The following is a 20,570-nucleotide window of genomic DNA, read 5'->3' as shown; positions in this document are numbered from 1 at the left end:
GCCATAAAACATATCTTAAGTTTAAGATGATTGAAATCATGCAGACCACAATGGAAGTAAACAAGAAATCAATAATAGAAAAATGTATGGAGAACCCCCAGTCAAATTTTATGGGGTGCAGCTAAAGCAATGATTGGAGGTGCAGCTAAATTTTATGGGATGCAGCTAAAGCAATATTTCAGTCAGTTCGAGCTGCTATAACAAGAATACAATAGATTGGGTGAATTAAATTACAAACATTTATTTCTCATAGCTCTGGGAGCTGAGAAGTCCAAGGTCAAGGTACCAGCAGATTCTGCTGTCTGGTGAGGGCACTCTTCCTGGTGTGCAGATGTTCATATTCTCATCGTATCCTCACATGGTGGGGGATAGAGGAGGATGAGAGAGAGTTCTCATGTCTCTTATAAGTGCACTAATCCCATTCACGAAGGCTTCACCCTTATGGCCTAATTACCTCCTAATAATTCCTCCCTAATACCCTCCCATCTCCCAATACCATCACGATAGGGATTAGAATTTCAACATATGAATTCTGGGAGGACACAAATATTCAGTCCATAACAGGAAATGTTTATGTAAGAAAAGAAAGGTCTCAAATCATAAGGTGGTCCAAGCCTCCACCTTATGCAGCTAGAAAAAGAAGAGCAAATTAAAACCAAAGTGAAGATAAGGGATGAAATAATAAAGATAATAGCAGAAATCTATAAAATTGAAAACAGAAAAAAAAAAAGGAAATCAATGAAACCAAAAGCCAGAGCTGGTCTATATCTTGTTTGCACTTGTCAAAACTTGCAGAACTGTACAATAAAAAATGCAAATTTTATTGTCTATTGCAAAAATAGTAGCAATATATTATCAGTTTGTAGTAAATGCAAAAGCAAAATATTTGACAACTATAGCACAAAAGATGGGAAGGGGAAATTGGAAACACACTGTTATAAAGTTCTTGTACTGCACAATGAAGATATATATTGTAAACCTTTGGGTAATTACCAAAAAATTAAAAAGTTTTCAAAGAGATATAAATAAGCCCACCATGAAGCCAAAAAGAAATAATATAAAAGAATCAACTTATGCAAGAAGAGGCAGAAACATTGGAGCAAAGAATAGATGGAACAAGTATAAAATAATCAAGATGAATTTAAATCCAGCTCTATCAGTAAAGGAATTAAATGTAGACAGTCTGAACATGCACGTTTATAAGTAAACAATATCTTTCCAAGTCATAGAGTTAGTTATAGAACTTGTAGATTCAGATTAAGGTAGCAAAGCAGCAAAAAGTTTTTTTAAAAGCAGGCCTATGTCAGGAGGGGATTAAGCAGAAAAGGGGAATTTTGAAATAAGCCTTTACACAAGATTCTGATTTTAAATATGCCTAATCAGGTGAAACCCTTGGGAAGGCAGAGCTGTGGAGGCAGCACCACTTGCCCATCACTGTTTTTCTCTTTCACAAGTGTCCTATTGTGTTTTGTCCAGATGTGGTTGGGAATGGTGGACGGTGGACAGAGGTCCAGTTCTCGAGACCCAGACAGTCCCTCATTCCATCCCCAGCTCAACAACTGATTCATATAATTTTGGTAATTTGGTCAGTTTTATTTAAATATTTAAATATGTAAAATAATATTTAATTCTTATCTTAGTCACTGGGAAAAGATAAAGAGATAGAGGATGGGCTCTCTAGGAAGTTGTGAGCTCTTCAGTTTAGGAACTCTTACTATTACTTTTAACAAATAATCAATTTTCACCTGATTTTCCTCACTTTTTATGCAGGGGGCTAATATTAAATTATATCCTCTATAACCTGTTTTCCTTTTCCAAACTAACTTTGTTAGAAAATTATGAGATTGAAAACCGTGATGTTAACTATGACCTTGGCAAATTCTGTGACTGAACAGGAAGCCAAAATGTATTAATACATTAAAACATTTTGTAAAGAAATGTATCTTTTGAAAAAAGGATTGGCTTCTAAAGGAATTTTTTAAAAGGCTTGTAACCCTCTTGAATGAAAGAAACATTGATAATTTATCTCCATTTCTGTGAAGTCTACAACCCCAGAGATTACCCCTTCTAGTCTAGAAGCAGGAGTGACCACAACAGCATTGAAATATGTATGGCAGATATCCTTGATTTCTATTCAACAGCCATTTCTTTCTTGTTTGCTAATGAGACCCTTCATTTTTTATGGGGACAACAATGTACACAGTCCTAGTCCATGGTTGATGATTTTTTTAAGCATCATTTCTCAGAAGAAAAGCTTCTGCCAATAGACAGGTGGGAGCTAATTCTTAGTTGTACAGAACTCTACTGTCCATGGAAAGAGTTTTTGCATCCCTTTCTGTGGCACTCTCAAGGCTAGTAGTGTTCTCTAGTCATTGTGATAACCAAAAAATATTCTCTACCATTTCCAAATGCTGCTAGAGAGTACTGCTCTTTGTTGAGAAAACTTTGGCCAAGCAATACTAGTCTGCTTGGGCTGCCTTAACAAAATACCACAGGCTGGGAGGCTTAAACAACAGAAGTTTATTCTCTTACAGTTTTGGAGGCCAGAAGTTCGAGATCAAGGTGTCAGCAGGTGTGGTTTCTCCTGAGGCCTCTCTCCTTGGCTTGCAGATGGCTGTCCTCTTGCTGTGTCCTCACATGGTCTTTCCACTAGGCACAAACACCACTGCTGTCTTTGTGTGTCCAAATTTCCTCCTCTTATAAGGACACCAGTCAGATTGTATTAGGGCCCTCCTTAACAGCCTCATTTTAACTTAATTACCTCTTTGAAGCCCCACCTCCGAATACAGTCACATTCTGAGGCACAGGAGGCAAGAGCTTCAACATATGGATTTTGGGAGGACAAAATTCAGCCCATAACACAAGCCAAATATTAAAATTCTGCTTTCTTTTTTCAGATATGTTGAGAGATAAGATAAGATGCAATAAAAATTCTAGAGTTTATTTGAGCAAACCAGGGATTCATGAAACTTAACTTGGCATTTACAAGCATTTCTTGTAAATGCTTGTACAAGTATTAGAGAAAAAAGAAATAAGCTCAGCCAATCAGAAGCTGCCAACTAACTTATATAACTAGAAACTTTCCAGAGGGCCAGACCAAATAAATAATAATAATAAATAAATAACTGTTGGCTGTAATCAATCAGAGACTCTTTGCTTTACTTCTGTATTCACCTTATAAAAGCCTGTCCCTTGTGCTGCTTCAGTGGAATCCAAAGCCTCTTTTGGAATAGTGGTTCTCAGTTCATAAGTCCTTGCTTTCTCATCTGGCACATTCTTTGCCATCTTTTACATTCTATAATAGAAATCCTTTCATTCATTCATTCAGCTGATAGCTTTGAAGACTTACTGAGAATCTTTGTGCTATCATCTTATCTGATTCTCACAACATTCACAGTTTGACTTTTTCAAATTTATCCAGTCAATCAGTGATGGAAGAGGGGCTTGGATTCTTGCCTATACAACTCTGCCCATGCTCTTTCCATTATGAATTATTATTTCCCTTCATAATTTTTGAGTAACTACAATGTTTCTAGCTTTGAATTTGAGTCATTTGGAAGTGGGTCCTAGTTGTAGAAAACATGACATAGATCCTCAGGTATATTAGAATATGGTTAAAAGAACAATAACACACTTGAAACAAATACAGAGTATATAAGATAGCATAGGACGAAGAGTTAAATAAGGTGGCTCAGAGGATCCCTCAAGTGCTTTTTAAGAGATCATAAAACAGCGAGATCACTATATAGGCTGGAATAGACGAAGGGTGCTTCATGGACAGGCAAGGAGAGCAAGATTTTGATGAGTCGTAAGAATTTGACCAGATCAGCTTTTCCTGATGAGTGTGCTGAGGAACAGGAGTGTTTCATGATAGAATTAGAGGTATGTCTAAGATATCAGTTCCCTCTTGCTCAGGATGCCAAATAAGTAGTATCATCTTTTATGAAGTCAAAACATTCAAAAGTATTGGAATAGATAAAGAGAAAATGAGGTACAGGTAAAGCACAGTGAGAATAATAACCAGAACAGAGGGGAGAGAGGGGGTAGCATGAGATGAGCAATCACAGAAAACTCAAACAAGGAGTTGTGAGATCACAGAAAGACACCTAGACCAGTCACTGTACAAATGTAATGCCCATTTGTAATACCATTTGTAATACCATTTGTTAAAAAAAGAAAGAAGAAAGGAAGAAAAAGAGAAAAGAAAAATGAGAGAAATATATAGAGGATGTCTCTCAAATCAAAATGTCTCTAAATTCTTGTATTTCTCATTTCCATTCTAGTGTTTTGTCTCCTTACTTTTCTGTAACATTTTATGACATTAGTTCTTTGAGGAAAGGGAGAACAGTAAAGGTACTTGTTTTTTATTTAATGACATTTAACCTGTTTAATTGTGGCGTGGAAATATTGTGAAGTAATAATTTAAATATCTGAGAATATGTATTTGGGAAGAACTAGTTCTCCTCTTCTCTTTTCCCGATTCCTCTGATTAGAACAAGATCCTTTAAGTTTGTGTAAGGAGAAGAGCTGGACAGGAAGAGAGAGAATAAGCTGCTTATGCACGTCTCTGAGCCAGACCTTCATCCTGCTATGCCCTCTCTTTCCAAAGGAAGCTCCAGTGTGGAGGGTGGGCAAGCTCCCAGTTCTCTACTCCATCACGGCATGGGCGAGAGGAATTGAAACAGCTGCATGGTGTGTCTAAGCAAGACAGAACTGAGGCATCACCTCAGAGTTCCTGAGACTTCCCTAAAGATGTGGGTACAGGTGAATGTTTTATCAAGGTAAATGGTTAGTTATAATACCGAGAACTGGAAGGCTTGAGGGTATCATCATGGTCAGGATAAGGGAATTCTCTCAGCGGATGGGAATTCAGGCATCTCAGTGGATGCAAACATGAAGGAAGAAGAAAGCCACCTAGAATTAGTTGAAGCTGATTTATTTTCCCTATCTCAAGTCATTTCATGAGTTGCCTTGCAGGATGTAAGCTGAGCACACACACAGTGAAAGACCTTGCCCTCCAGGTGACCTGGAGCATTGTAGGAACCCAAAATTTCTGTCTGTGGAACTCAAAAGCCAGAAGTTGAAACAGCGGAGTCCTTTTGAAAGTGAGAGGTCCTTCAACAAGGAAGTACTGGCACAGGAAGTTTTATCACCATAGATCGCCTGACTCAAAGCTAGCCAATCAACGTACACCCGTCATATGGACTGATTCAGAGCTACGCAATCAGTTTTGCCTTATTATCATATACGGTCTGACTTGGAGCTAGCCAATCCACTTTTGTCCTGTCGTATTGCATGAAAGGAAACTAGCCAATTAATCTTGACCAGTACCCCTAAAACTTGCTCAGCCCCTGGATCCGGGAGATAGGTTTGAGAGCATCTTGCCTCTTTCCTCCCTGCTGGTTGATCGTGTAAAATAAAGCCTTTTTCTTCCCCAAAACTGGTGCCATGGTATCAGCCTCTGTGCACACTGGGCAGCAAGCTCTTGCTGGGTAACAAAAGCAATATTAAAGAATTAGATTCAATAATGTGTATATGAGCAGATGAGGAATGCATCTCTTTGCCCCACCCACACTCCACGTACACAATGTGGTATGCCCCCACAGAACCTGGATGCCATCCTGGGGAGAAAGAGCCATGGGGTAAATTTTAAATTTACTAGTGATAAATCTGATATGACCGGATTTGCCTGGAATTGATCGAGATTACATTTCCTAACACTAGGCACAATGGGGATTCAAAGTAGATGTCATACTGCTTTGTAGACAAATAGTAAAAGTTTTGCACATCTGAATACATGTCTTGAAATTTTGTGATCTCTCTACCTCTACTATTGGAAGTCAATGTAGCTACCAGCTTCAAGAAATTAAGAAGAGAGATCTCTGGGTCATAATTCTAACTTTTCTATCAGTTTCTTGTGATATTTTTCCTCAGTTTCTCTATTTTTAAAAGCAAATTTGTCATATTTTCTTCTCATCCACTAACAGTACCTGGAGTAAGGACACCATGTGGTTTCAATTTTTCAGAGTGCTGGTTCAGCCGTGTAAATTTCACCATCAGCCTTAAAGATAGGAGAAATTTTATGTATGACTTTTCCTGGGCTTGGCATTCATTTTCCTATTTTTTGCTTACTTGGTGACTTATAATATGGAAATGTATTCCTGTGACTTTGGGAGAGATGTGTATTCAAGGTAGAGACTTACATGAAAAAAATGTCTTTGATTTTATTTTTTAAAAAATAATATGATGCACTGCCCCACCTTTTAATATGAATATCCTTGATGTGCTGTCTTTTGAATTCAGAGACACTAAAATTGGGCCTTGTGGGCACCTGTAATTAAAAGCTATTAATGTTTAACACACATTAGATGCTTCGGTTCACTTGGTTAGGATTGGCCCCTAGCTTGATGGGAAAAGGCTTCCTTGTACAGAATGTTCCCTGCCTCCATTCAAGGAGGGAGGCCAGCCAGAGGAACTGGCTGTTTATTTTTGAGCCCATGTAAAAGGAGCTCATGAGTAGACACCTCCTGCTGCAGGCCAACCCTGGCAAAGAGGTCATCTTTGTTGCTGAGGAATTGCCTCCCCTGCTGATGACTGGCGATATTTTTAGCAAGAAGCTGAAACTTTTTCATTCTTGAAATTGTTTTCATTTCCACTCAAAGAGGCAAACTGCATAAATTGGGGGAAAGAAAACAAAATAGGAGGCATGAACGCTAATAGGAGCCGTGTGTCCATGTAAAAAGAAACCCGATGAAATTGCTTCCCCTGGTGCTGACAACTTAGTCCTGGCACCAGGGTGGTTCTAATAGCTGAAGGCTAAAAGAATCATTTCCATAGTGCAGCTTATAATGATAATGTAAATTTCACTTAAGTATACATGATTACAGAAAATTGCACAGAATTGCAACAGATTTTGTGCCGTACTGTTTATGGAGCAATATAGATTTTCCAATTTTTTTTCCCTCAATTCAACGGAAGACAAACTATTTTGACTCCAGGAGAGGATAAAGGTCTACAACATTGTGTTAACACGTATTAAAACTTGAACTTAGGCTTGCCACACATTTTCTTGCTGGGCTCCCAGCGCCGCACTCTCCCGAGTGCTCCACGGCCTCCTCCACACATTTTCTCGAGGGCTAATAATGGGGTGAGAGAAGGGGAATCCTACCACATTTACCAACCTGCAGAACCCTACCTTCAATGAAGGGTTTAATGGAGTCACCAGGAGTCCTAGCTCCCTCTGTGTGTTTACAGCAGACGGACACTCTTCAAAGGTACTCGGGGTTGAAGAGTTGTGTGGGCAACTCTTTAGGGCATCTGTTGTGCCATGAACTCCCCTAATACTACCTGTTTGTCTCTCAAGGCCCTTCCTTGTCCTGTCCCATATTACTGTGGTTAGTGTACATGTGGAGATCCTCTCCCCTCTTGGGTGTTTTTAAAGAGCCAGCACTATGTTCTTCTCATATTTCAAGCTCAGTAACTTCTACTTCTCAGGTCTTCAATAACCATTTCTTGAATTAAATTGAACTAGAGTGGGATGATTCCTTCATATTTAAATACAGCAAAATCTGTGGCATGAAATACTAAAGTCACTAACATTTTATTGGATTCTTACAATAACAGGGCAATCTGTCAGGTGTAGCAAAAAGATATCATGTAATATGATGTGCTTTTTGAGTGTTTTGCCAGAGCTGGCAGAGAATTGTCACCCGAAAAGAAAGGGAAGGGAACAAACCTCATCAAAAGGGAGTGTTACCCATTCATTCATTTAATCCTCATGGCAACTCTCTGAGATTGATATTTTTATTCTCGTTTTACAGATGAAGAAATTGGAATCTAGAAAGGCTTCATTTCCCAAGCTCATGCAGCTAGGATTTGACCCCATATCTGTCTCAATCCCAATCCTAAATTTCTTCTACCATTGTGCTGTGTTCTCTAAAGAAGAGGAACATCTTTCCTGTGCCCCAGTGGTGGGAACGAGTGTCTATTCCAATTTACTTTTCCCAAAATGCCATTAACCAAAAGGCCACTTCAGAAAGAGGAACTCTAACGTACTGACTTACTAACATTTCAGCCAAGAATCCAGGAAGAATCTGAACAACTTCTATCTATTGGTGATTGATAATTGACTCATATTGTAGATGATTCCTGGGAGTCAGAGCGACATATAGCTCGTGTCACAGCCAGTTGACTCTCGCCCTTTCTCACGGGTGCTATGAGATACAACTGCTACTTCTCGGATATGGTGAATAATAACATTCCTCAGTGGTGCAGGTGGAGGCAGAGGGGCTGAAGTTGGCCTTCTCCGGAGGCTGGGAGGCTTCTCTGTGGTTTTGATAGGATGCAACAGGGAGAAGTAGAAGACGGAGAAGGTGCATGAAGGAGATTACACACAGCATTCTGCTGTAATAGAGAAGGATGACTCTCCTGGGCCATGAGTTGTCTTTTTTTGGGGGGGGAGGGAGGAATGCAAAGCGAATACTTCTCCCCCCCACGCATCCTATGGCTCACCATTATATATAGTAGTTAGCATTTTCCAGGTGCAAAAACAAAAGGCCTTGTGTAATTATTCCATAATTAGCTGGTAATTACAATGTCATAAAGTGAATATCCATAAACGCTTCTAGACCTTCCAGGCTGCTTTGCAATTAGACTTGGAATTCTTAAAAGAATCTGGGATCTGTGAAAATGCTTTCCAACAGAGTTTGTTATTGGTGCTGTATGAAACAAAGTGTGACTGAAATGCACTGTAACTTGCAGCATATTGGCTTTCAGGCGGTATCTCAAAGTGTGTATGAATGTTGCCAACCACTAAGCCTGTGAGCTGTTTCAACTAAAATCACTAATGCTACTTACTGATTTAAAATAAGTACAAATTTGGGATATGAAAAGGAGATCCATATGTTTTCTCTTCGCAATTGCATTACATACCTACTATCTCCTACATGGGTGCAGAACCAGTGGAGGTGACCAAGTATAGGTACAGGATAGGGGAGTCATGCCCACTTAATGACACAGAACCCTGTTTTCCTTTATGAATTCAATCCCCTGATGTTTTCTGTCCCTTCAGACTGGAGGTCTTAAGTATGGATCAAATCATTTGAAAAACTTGAATTTAATAGTAAAATGAATTTATATTTAAATCCTGCCCAGAAAAAAATTCAAGCGTAAAGTCCATCTCTGTGTGTAGTCTTTGCTACTCCTGATATAGTTCTTGCGATCCTGTGGTTTTTGACTCCACTAGCTTTTTGCATGTTTCTCAGTTGAGACGAATTGCTCAATAGTTTTGCAATAAACAAAGGAAAGGGAGAAATGAAAAGCTCCAAAGAAAGACCAGAATTTATAGTAGGGAAACTAATATTCTGAAAGCCAATAGCTTAAGCTTTTCTAATTTTCATATGAGGATTAAAAGCTAGAAACTTATTTATAAAATTTACAAAATGACAAAAAAGGGAATTTCTAAACCCATTTTGTAGTAGTGAATTAATGAAAGATTCTTGAACTCTTTTCTGGAATGCCTCATTATTTTTATTTAAAGGTAGATTTCTTGTATCACGTGTGTTAGGTGTTTAAAAAGTTTGTTATCAGCCTTTGAGTTCAAAATTACATTCTAATCAGAATTTCACATATTACAATGACATTCTTATTGTAATTTTACAACTTTTCAAGGTGTTTATTAATTTTGACCAATAAGTTATAGGCTAATAATTCCCAACTTGCTGGGTCCCTGAGAAGTCAATACTGTGTCCTCATTTCTCTACAGCAGTAGTTCTCAAACTTTTTGGTTTCAGGACCCATTTACATTTAAAAAATTTTTGAGGACTCCAAAGAACTTTTGCTTATGTGGGATATATCTAGCAATATTTAATATATTGAAAACTAAAACTGAGAAAGTTTAAAATATTCATTTATTAATGCATTTAAAATAAAAATAAGGAACCTATTACATATTAAGATAAATAGCATATTCTAGAGTGAAAAATTATTACTTTATAATAATATAAAAAGTGACAATATTGTTGTTTTATAGTGTGGCAAATCTTTTTAAGTTCTGGCTCAATAGAAGATGCTGGATTCTCATATTTGCTTCTGCATTCAATCTATTGTGAGATATTGTTTCAGTTGAATTATATGAAGTTTGAAAAGTTAGAAGTATTTTATAGGTTTTTCAGATAATTACAGATATTATTTGATACTACACCAAAACTCATCAGTTGGTAGTTTCTTAAAGGTTATTTGCAATGTGAAATCTGGAACCATATCAATGAACTTTCATACTGTATTATATTAAAATCAATTGGTCAATCTCGTACTTTTTTACGTATTCATAGTTCTATATCATCATTACTCGTCATTTTGAAAAGATCAGTTTATTGAGTTGGGCAGGTCTTCCATATATTAACACATTTTATTACATAATGTAAAAAATCACATCTTTAAATAACTCCATCTATTTTTTCAAAAAGTATCCAAGTATGGGAAGCTGTAAGCTATCAGTGTTGGAAAAAGTTTATTGGCAACAAAACTATCTGTTGTTTCCCTTGTTGTTTCTGGCTCACTTGTTTTTCATTGTTGAGAGATTGTCTACCAAGTATCAATAACCATAGTTTGTCTATAAGTTGACCTTTGAAGTAAAAACAGTGTTCTGAGAAAAAAAATCCTGCACATTCAGTTCACAAAACAAAACAGAAAATCACAGAACTTTCCTTTGATACAACTTTCCTACTTTGGTATGCAGCTGGTATGACTACTTCCCATTTCATCAAATATCACAAAGTCTAAGGAGCCAGGACTAAAAATTCAATAAAATTGAAAACGATTGAAAATGTTTACTGCTTCATCAATGACATTCTTAGGTAAAACTGACTTTTTTTTTTTGCAAATATGTGAAGGCAAATAACATAACTTCTAGCAGACTTTGGAGCCATTGCCTTAATTTGTGCTAAGGCACAAGCAGTTTTATCCATCATTGCCTTTGCAACATTAGTGCAATGTCAACCCAATGAAAAGGCAAATTATGTCTGAGCATAATAATAAAAATAGCTTTTAACCTTGTAGACCCCTCAAAGGGTCTTCGGAACCTCAGAGGACCTAGCCTATACTTTAAGAACAGCTGTTCTATAACAATTAAATGTGAAATGAAATCAAATTCTATTCACCAAATATGTTTTCAGTATGTATTCTGTAGAGACAGTGGTACATCAAAGAGGAAAATATGACATACATGTCATAGTCTTTGTTTTCAAGGAAATTGCCATTTGAGAAGAGACTCTGTTGAGATACGCATTAACTTAAAGCCACATTACCTTAAAAGCATTATAACTATCTTTAAAAAATGTTTGATTTATTGGATTTATGCGCAGTGGAAAACAATGAGGTGAATGCAAATACTTAGTTGATGGGTTTTTGAGATGCTTCCAGTTGTGATGATGAGACAGACAGCCCTGCGTTTGGTAATACTGTGAGACAAGCCCTGAAAGAGAGGCAGGTACACATACGTGGGCCCTTAGGGCAGGAGTGCTAGTGGGATCTGGATTGACAGAACTATCTGGGAATGGTTCTTCCCAGAAGAGGGAAAGGCTGCCTCTCCAAATCAACCATTTGTTATTCCAGAATAGCTTAAGTTATCTCTCCTGACTTCCCAATTGCACTCATCTCCTCCCCTCATTCCCACCCCATATTTTAGCTGTAATTCATTCTTTGTCTCAGCAAAGAAAAGAGCAGTGTATTTTTTTTTGTTCTCAGTAACTTGATCTTGCGCATATACACACATCAGACAAAATAAGTGAAATTGAGCTTCCAAAGCTATTAAACTCCATTACAACCTTTCAACACAGTCCTCTTAGAAAACATTTCCTCTTCTGTATTTTTCTAATACCACTGGATAGCTGTGGGGCAGTGGGACACAGTTATTAACATCAACAACAAAAAAAGGTCATCATTTGATTCTTTCCATTCCATTTTTTTTAAAAGTAGGATGTGTTGATTTCACATGACAGAAGATAAACTAAATATTGAAAAACTTTTACTTCAAGTTGTGATGATTTATTTGGTTTTGTATAATCCTTAGGTTTCTATATTTATTTCTTGCATTTTAATAATCTTTCCATTATTTAGAAACTAATATGGATCAATTGTGATAAACTTTCTGCATATACATACAAACCACACACCACACAATTATGTATACAAAAATTGTACATACATATAATTTGAATGACAAAATGATTTAAAGCAAATTGCAATGTTGTTTTAGTCCGTTTGTGTTGCTATAACAGAAATACCTGAGACTGGGTAATTTATAAGGAAAAGAGGTTTATTTGGCTTACAGTTCCAGGACAGCTGTATCTGTCATGGGCTTCAGGCTGCTGCTACTCATGGTGGGAAAGTGGCAGGCAGCTGGCAGATACAAGCAGATCACATGGCGACAGGAAGCAAGAGAGAGAGAGAGAAGGTGCCAGGGTTTTTTTAAGCAACGAGCTCTCGTGGGAAATAATAGAGCGGGAACTCACTCATTAATCCCCCTCCCCCAGGGAGAGCATTAATCCATTCATGAGGGATCTGCCCCCATGACTCAATCAGTTTCCAACACTGCCACACTGGAGATCAAATTTCCACATGAGTTTTGGAGGGTACAACACATCCAAACTCCATCAAATGTGAAGCATCAGATGTTGATACTTTTTAATGATTTTTGTGTATTGGGACTTTAGATTTGGCTTATTCTAAGTAGAAAGATGTCAGTATCACACTCATCAATATAACTGGGCAATGTTATAACCAGGTCCCCTACTAAAGTTAATTGTTCGGGAGACTCAAATGTCCTTTACCTCTAAGAGGTTGTCTGGTTAGTTTTGCAATATACATGGGTGGGGAAATTCCTTTGGTTATTTCCTATCTACTTCTATTCTGAATAAACAAATATCTAAGATTTTGTTACTCCATCAGCACTTTGTATCTTAAATTAAAAAAAAAATATATATATATATTTTACAATAGAGGCAGACAGTGGACAAAAGAAATGCTTGCTGCAATGTGATGAACTAATCTTTTTGTTCTTTATTTATAAATTTATACTCTCCACCCAACTCCCTTTTTCAAGAGACTGGTCAGGATCATTCACAGAAAAACAAAGCTTTGATTGTTGAGTTTGGCTTATTTTGCTATTTAGAAGGTGCGACAATTTTATTCCTAAAATGAAAGAGACAGATTTTCTAAGCCAGAACACACAAGGGAAATCCACTTTCCTTGAAAAGTCTGGCATCTTCTTAACCTGGCACTTACGCACTTGCAGCAGTTCTACAAAAGGTCTACTTTCCATTTCCACACAGAGTCCGAGGAGTATTAAAGCTAGTTCAGAGGACTGGTGCAGAGAAAGGCACCAAGGTCTTCAAGAAATGGAGAGTATGCATCCAACTTGTCCACGGCTCAGTTGTCTTTAGAAACTTCCTTGGTTTACCTACTCCCTCTGCATTTAATCGGGTACAAAGATACCATATATTTTTGAGACAACTCCAAATTACACTAGAGGTCTTTATCTTTGTGTGATCACTACAGACAACTGGCTGATTCCTCTTCTGTACTGATATAACCTTCTCTTCCCTAGAAAATTATCCTTCTTATTCTTTAACTTGGCACTGCTGTGGATTTTCCCAAACTTAATTTGGTATATTATTATAATATATTCAAGCAGGAGAAGATAGATACTAATGATCCACCTTATATTTTTATAGCACTTCAAAGATTGTTAAAATATTATCACATATTAAATCACAAGAAATATCTCAGAACATCTCTAAATACTTTATTAGCAACTACCCTGAAAATGTTGGTGATATTTGATAAAAAAAACTTCTATAGCTATTCAGTCAAACATCTTTGTATGTTGTCCTGAAAAACAGTCTACTTCAAACATGTTATACATGTTATACAAATAATATATACAGAAATTCCCTATTCAAAGCCATAAAAGATAGGGTATTTATACCAAAACATACTTTAAACATCCATCACTTAAATATTTTGGGACTATGACCAAGGTCAAAATATCAGAAATGTAAAAACAAAACAAGCTTGGTAGGCATTTGTACGGAGAGGCTAATATTTGTTGGATAACTGAGGACATCATTCTTATTAGCTCAACTGATCTAAATTTTTAATTGAAACTCCATTACGTACAGACATTTGATTGTGTCTAAGTGACAGCAGTGCAACTGGCTGAAAACTGGAATCACTGAAGTCAGCACCAAGCAGCTGGTTTGACGGACATTCCTTAAGTGAATTGACTGACTTGGATTGTTGTTTGGCCAACTTCGTTTCTATGTAGACACAGTCTAGGAGAAAAATAGCTCCACTTATTTCCTTTGGCATTTATCAGGCAAATAGGTTCCTGTAGTCAAGTTGTTCTCCAGTAATAGAACAGCTAATAAATCTAACCTGAAGGCTCTTCTCAGGCTACTGATTATTCCTGAGTGCTTGAACCTTGTTTTTATCCACTCACAGTTTATAGCAAACTCTATTTCCCACCATTCATAAATCCCTACTGTTCTTCTGTTCTTGGCTGTATGTATATGGGTAGAATTTGGTGTTCACTAAAACTTTAGAGTCTCAAAACATAAAATATAATTTCAGGGATTTGAACATTCTCTACCCTAATGGTGCGATCAGTTGCTTCTAAACTTCATTCACTGTCTAGGCAAGAATTCTCATGGTCTTACTGTTTGATTCAACAGCTAATCAGATGAACACAGAAGCAAACTTTCGGTTCTAAACAGGGGTTGTAACGGAGTACCTTTCTTTGATCTTAATGTTCCCAAAGAACAATGTGGCAAACTTAGTCTGGACAAAGCTCATCTTATTAGAGTCTTATTATTTACTCTATAAAAAATATGTACACAAACTCCAAAAAAGATGAGTTTTGAGATGTAAAAGTTGCACTTGTAAGACCCTCTGCTTTCACTGCAGTCACTCTGTCATCACAATAATACCATAGGACATGCTGTTGACATAATGGTTCTACAAACTAGCAGTTCCTTTCTCCTTATGTTGGAAAAGAATCCCGTATGTGAACTTACTAGTCATTTCAATAGAAGGGCCTAGTGGTTTGGATAAAACAAGATCTTAGTTGAACCTTTGCCTTAAACTGAAATTGAACCTGAATCATGTTTGAGGTTCAAAAAGTTGAGTTAACTTTTTCCCCTTTATTTTAATTTTTGTGCATCTCTGCACTTCCTGGTTTTGGTTGGGAGTAGAAACCAAAATACCGCAAGAAAAGCTATTCTTGTTGCATTTCCAGCCTTTTGAAGCCAAAAAGCACTAGAAATCTCATGAAGAAAACAGTTCCCACCTAATTTCTAGCCCCAAAAGGTTCAGATAAGTTTGAATAAACTTTGGATAATGTTGCATCTGTTACTTGGAGAATATCTAAGAGCGGCAGTAGTAAAAAGCTTTAAGATGATACAAAGAGGGAAGGAAATAAGATGACAACAAATCGACCATTTCTTCAAATTAAATGAATGACGCTGTCATAATCAAACAAGTATTTGCTTCACAGCAAAAAAAAAACAAAAACCAGAATATCAAACCTTTTGAACAAAAAATTTGAACTTATCTTTTAACTAAAGTGTTGCCATTTACAAAATACTTTCCACATTTAGATTATTATCTTTAGACTATTTAAAATGTAGTCACCAAAAGCCATTTTAAAATAACTCCACTTGTTATAATATCAGGGATCTGTGAGAATAATTATTAAGAATATAATTATAATGTTCCTTGAACTTAATTGTACAACTGTCCCCTGGTTCATTCACTGCTGAGCAAGAGCTACTCATTTTTTCAACAAGCGTTCATTGAGTACTTAGTATGCATGACGTGTGGTGTGAAGTGCTGCGCAGCTTATGATAAGTATGACATATACTTTCCCTTAAGAACTCATCCTCTGGTGGGGGAGACAGTCAAGTGAACGAGTAGAATCTAACAGGGTTTGCTCAGGTGTGGGATAGGAATAAGCTAAGAGGATTTGGGGAACTTGTAAGGAGGTTTCTAAGCCAGCCTGGGTCTCATGTAAGATCTCCTCAAGGAGCTGAGATCTCAAGGAAGAGTAGGAGTGAGCAGGATAAAGAAAAACCAAAACCCTTTCTTGGGACCAAAACCTCTCCCTTGTTGTTTTACTTTTCCAGGGATAATTTGACAGAATCAGGACTTAGCAGCATGAGTGTTCAGATAAGAATGATAAAATTGTGAAGGCAAAATTGAGACTCAAAACTCCAGACAGCAGATGAAGGAGGGGAAGGGTCAAGTGGGAGAGACAGAGAAGTGCTGTTAGGAGCATCTGATAGCAGGTAGTGATCAGACTTGCAGCAGGGCAGACACTGGGGAGAGGAGAGAGGCAAGACCTGAGCTAGGGAGGATTGACCTGGAAGCAGGTTTTATGGATACAGGTCCAATCTCCTGTGGGCTCTGCAGGAATAAGATTTTTATTAGTATTTTTATTGATATTATTATTGAATACATTTGGTGTTACAGAAAACCATAAGCTTTGCAGTCAGAAAAACACGGTTTTAATTCCTGACTCCACATCTTAAAAGTTCTGTGGCTTTGGCTAATTTACTTAACTTTACTTAGCCTCTGTGTAATGGGGATGACGATACCCCATCTTAAGGATCATGAGAGAATCAAATGAGATCTATTATTTGAGTACGCCTACCATGTCCTCTGGTACAGAGTGATGCTCAGTAGATAGCACTTATTTCCCTCTTGCTTCAAGGACTGACCATTTGGCCTCGGGACAGAATTTCCATCTGAGCAGCAGCATGCCTATCTTATCTACTGTCCAGCTGCCCCCCTTAGGAATAGTGTCTTCTCTCCTCTCTCACTGCAGCTTTTGCTCTTGAGTTTTCGCAGTTTGTTGTTATTCCCCCAAACATCAGTGGTGGTCATCTCATTTTAGAAATGAATAAACAGAATCAGACAGGTTAAGCAATTTGCCCGAGGATGCAATTGATAAATTATGGTGTTAGATTCAAACCTGAGCATATGTGAATCCAACCTCTGTGTTCTTACCAGCCATATCCACCCTGTATCTGTATAACGTGTAAGACTTTCACCACTGATTTTTTACTTTAGAGTCTGTGCAGCAAAGCAGATTCTTGGAACACTCAAATGAAGAGGTCCCCTTTGGGGGGAGGTCCACATACATTTCCCTATTTTACCAATGAAGTAAAAACAGGATGAAGAAAATCTTGATAATCTTTACTAACAACTGTGAGGGGTTGAGAACTAAGCTATCCCCTACTCTTTTATCCAGTCAAGTGAGTACTTTATTCTTTGAAGATAAATGCATATCTGTTTAAAGATACTCTACATAAACTGGTTCAAGTATTAAAAATATGCAAGGCAAATAATCCAACAGTCAGTATTTTTGCCAAAAAAAAGAAGGAAAAGAAGGCTCTACCCTGAACACAGACAGTTCATACGTTGGCCACCAGGGCAGATCTGAAATTTAAGTCTCTCTGAATTCATTGCATGAATTTGCAGCTTTTGCCCTTAATTTCCAAGCTTACTTACACAGAAGCAGAGAGTTTATCATCAATAGCACCAGGGTATTGCTGTTTCTCTTCATAGTGATGGGTACTTTTGTCCAAGGAAAAAACATTTTGATTCTCTATGATTCTGTGGTAAGAGATCACCACAATAGAGAGACATATTCATAAACAAGTGGTATAACATATATCTTTGGTTTTCTTCATATATTAGGATTGCCTAGATTTTTTAAATGAACTTTCTCCTATGAAAGAACTCATTTACTCTTCCTAAGGAAAACCTTTAAGTAAAGACACACTCATAGATGTCTGCATGCCAGAAACTGCAGTTTCAGGTTTCTCTAGGGGAGGATGACCACAAATGCCACTCACTAGCCTAAATTAAAGCACTCATCTATAGCTGGTGTTTGAGGTTGAGCCATATACAAATAGAATTAGGGCCAGCCTTTACCAAGATGACTCAAGAGAAGTGCCCTGAGTTCGGCACCGGGCAGAAACTCTCATCTACAGTGGACTTCCTTGGTTTTGTGGTGTCCCAAGAAGAGTGCTTTGTGGACAGAGGAGAGATGATGAAAGAGTTAGGGGAAGACATTGCTGTTGTCATTCGGAAGTCTCAGATCTCTGTATTCTTTCTTCATATATCATTAATTTCTTTCGACTGGACTTAAAACAATGATTTTTTTCATTTCACAGTAACATTTAGGTAGAATAATAATGACAGGTACTTGTTATTGGTTGAATTGTGCCCTCCTATGCATGTGTTGAAGTCTTAACCCCTAGTACCTTGAATATGACCTTATTTGGAGAAAGGGTCTTGACAGAAGTAATCGAGTTAAAGTGAGGTCATTAAGGTACACCCTAAATCAATATGACTCGTGTCCTTATAAGAAGGGGAAATTTGGATACAGAGATATGCATAGAGGGAAGACAATGGGAAGACAGAGAGAAGATGGTCATCTGCAAGCCAGGGAGAGAGGCATGGAACATTCCTTCTCACAGCCCTCAGAAGGAATCAACCCTGATGACAACTTGATGTTGGACTTTCAACCTCCAGAACTGTGAGACAATAATTCTCTTGTTTAAGTCACCCAGTTTAATGTATTTTGTTTCAGCAGAGCTAGCAAACTAATACATTACTATCTCCTTTTCAGTTACTCTGAGCCAAGTACTGTCTTGCCTGCTTCACATATATTATCTCATCTAATTCCCACAGAAACCTATGGAGTAGATTATTACTAACCCCATTTACAAATGAAGAAACTGAGGCTCAGAAAATCTAAGTAATTTACCCAAGGTTACATATTGCAAGTGGAAGTACCAGGATAAAATCACAGAATTTTTCTGAAATCCATGTGATTTCCATTATGCTATATGCTGTATAAGACTGAAGGGCTGATACAAAACTGTATCAAAATAACCTTACTTTTCATGTCATTTGCTTGTTATGGAGTTTGGTGTTACATTACGAGAACAGTTCATTATAACTATAATTTCTTTGAAATGAAAATCTATGATAGTTCCCCAGGTTTATCTGCTGGTTGATATTTACCAACACAGATGTGATAAGATTAGGAGAACTACAGTAAGAAAAGTCCTCCAGTTTTTTTTTTCTTTTCCTTGCCAGAACTCTCTTTTCAAAAGCAATACAGTTGTTATGTCCTCCAAAGAAAGATTTAGTATATGTTACTTTTTTCATAAGTTTTTATTGCAGATATTCGGGGATCAGTTCTTTTGAATTTCTGATTTGCAATTGTATTGAGAGCAGTGAATACAGTAATTTAGCTGGTATGAATTTGTTTTCATAATTTCATGTGATTTCAAGTATAAATTCTTCTCTCACTGAAATACATGTCACTCCAGATCTAATAATACTCCTTGCACTTAATTAACCTGATAAATATATCATATATCTGGTACACATAATATGTATTTAACTCAATTGCATTTATTGTAATTAATAACTTGTTTGTCCTTTTTCCTCACATCTTGTTTTACGTACTCTATTTTCTATGCTTTCTTGTTTGTTTTTTGTTTGTTTTTTGTTTTTTGCAGCTGGCCGTCTATGGTTTCTTATTGTAAATATTTTCACTTTTTGTTGGAACAGTTAATTTTCTTTGTTCTATTTTTTTCTTCTAATGGTTTGGAAATTATATGGGGGTACTTCAAAATGTTTGTGGAAAGATTCATATTATCTTTCAATTCTATTTTTCCACAAATGTTTTAAAGTACTCTTATATATCACATCACCATTATTTTATGCATAACCTTAACATTTAATAAAAATGTTTATTGAGAATACTGAGGGAACTAATCCCTTTGACAGAACATTATCTCTTTTTCTCTTTAGATTTCAGACTCACTGAGGAACAGACGTAAGATTCTGTTAGGAATTAAAACTGGATTGGAATCTCCTGGCTGAGTCTGAGGCTAAAACAAGTCTTCTTATGTCTTTCCCCACACATTGAATATATCCACCTGTAAGAAGAGGAGCAGGAAGGAAGAGCTTTTCCCTGGGTGTGCTAACCTAATGGCTAAATAATACTTAAAAACAGAAAGTAGAGATGACGTGGGCAACTTCTGCCAGGCCAAACTCAAAGAAAGGACAAAGAGAGGGAGAGAGAGAGAGTGTACAAGAGCTCCAACAGACAGCCATGAACAAACAAAACCATCAATCACTTCCACCCACCCTCATGAATCAGATAAATCACATCTGGAGCTGTTTTAAGACCTCTGTAGGATCTATATTTATATCTACATTTATATCTACATCTGTATCTATACATAGTGTGTATATATAATTAAAAAAATAAGTTTTGAACGATTTTTGTGAATTTGATTTTGAAAGTATTTAGCTCAGAATAAATCTTTTATTTCTTTCTTTTTAATTTTTTTTTTTTTTGGCTGACCAGCCTAGAGGTGAATGCAGGACCTTCGTGTTGTTGCACCACACTTTAACCAACTGAGCTAACCAGACATCCCTAGCTCTGAATAAATCTTAAAATTTATGTTCAGCTATGATTTCTTGGC

The sequence above is a fragment of the Cynocephalus volans genome, chromosome 12 (assembly GCF_027409185.1).
Source record: "Cynocephalus volans isolate mCynVol1 chromosome 12, mCynVol1.pri, whole genome shotgun sequence".
NCBI lineage: Eukaryota > Metazoa > Chordata > Mammalia > Dermoptera > Cynocephalidae > Cynocephalus > Cynocephalus volans.
The sequence above is the reverse complement of the archived record's forward strand: the minus strand, read 5'-3'. Positions refer to the sequence as shown.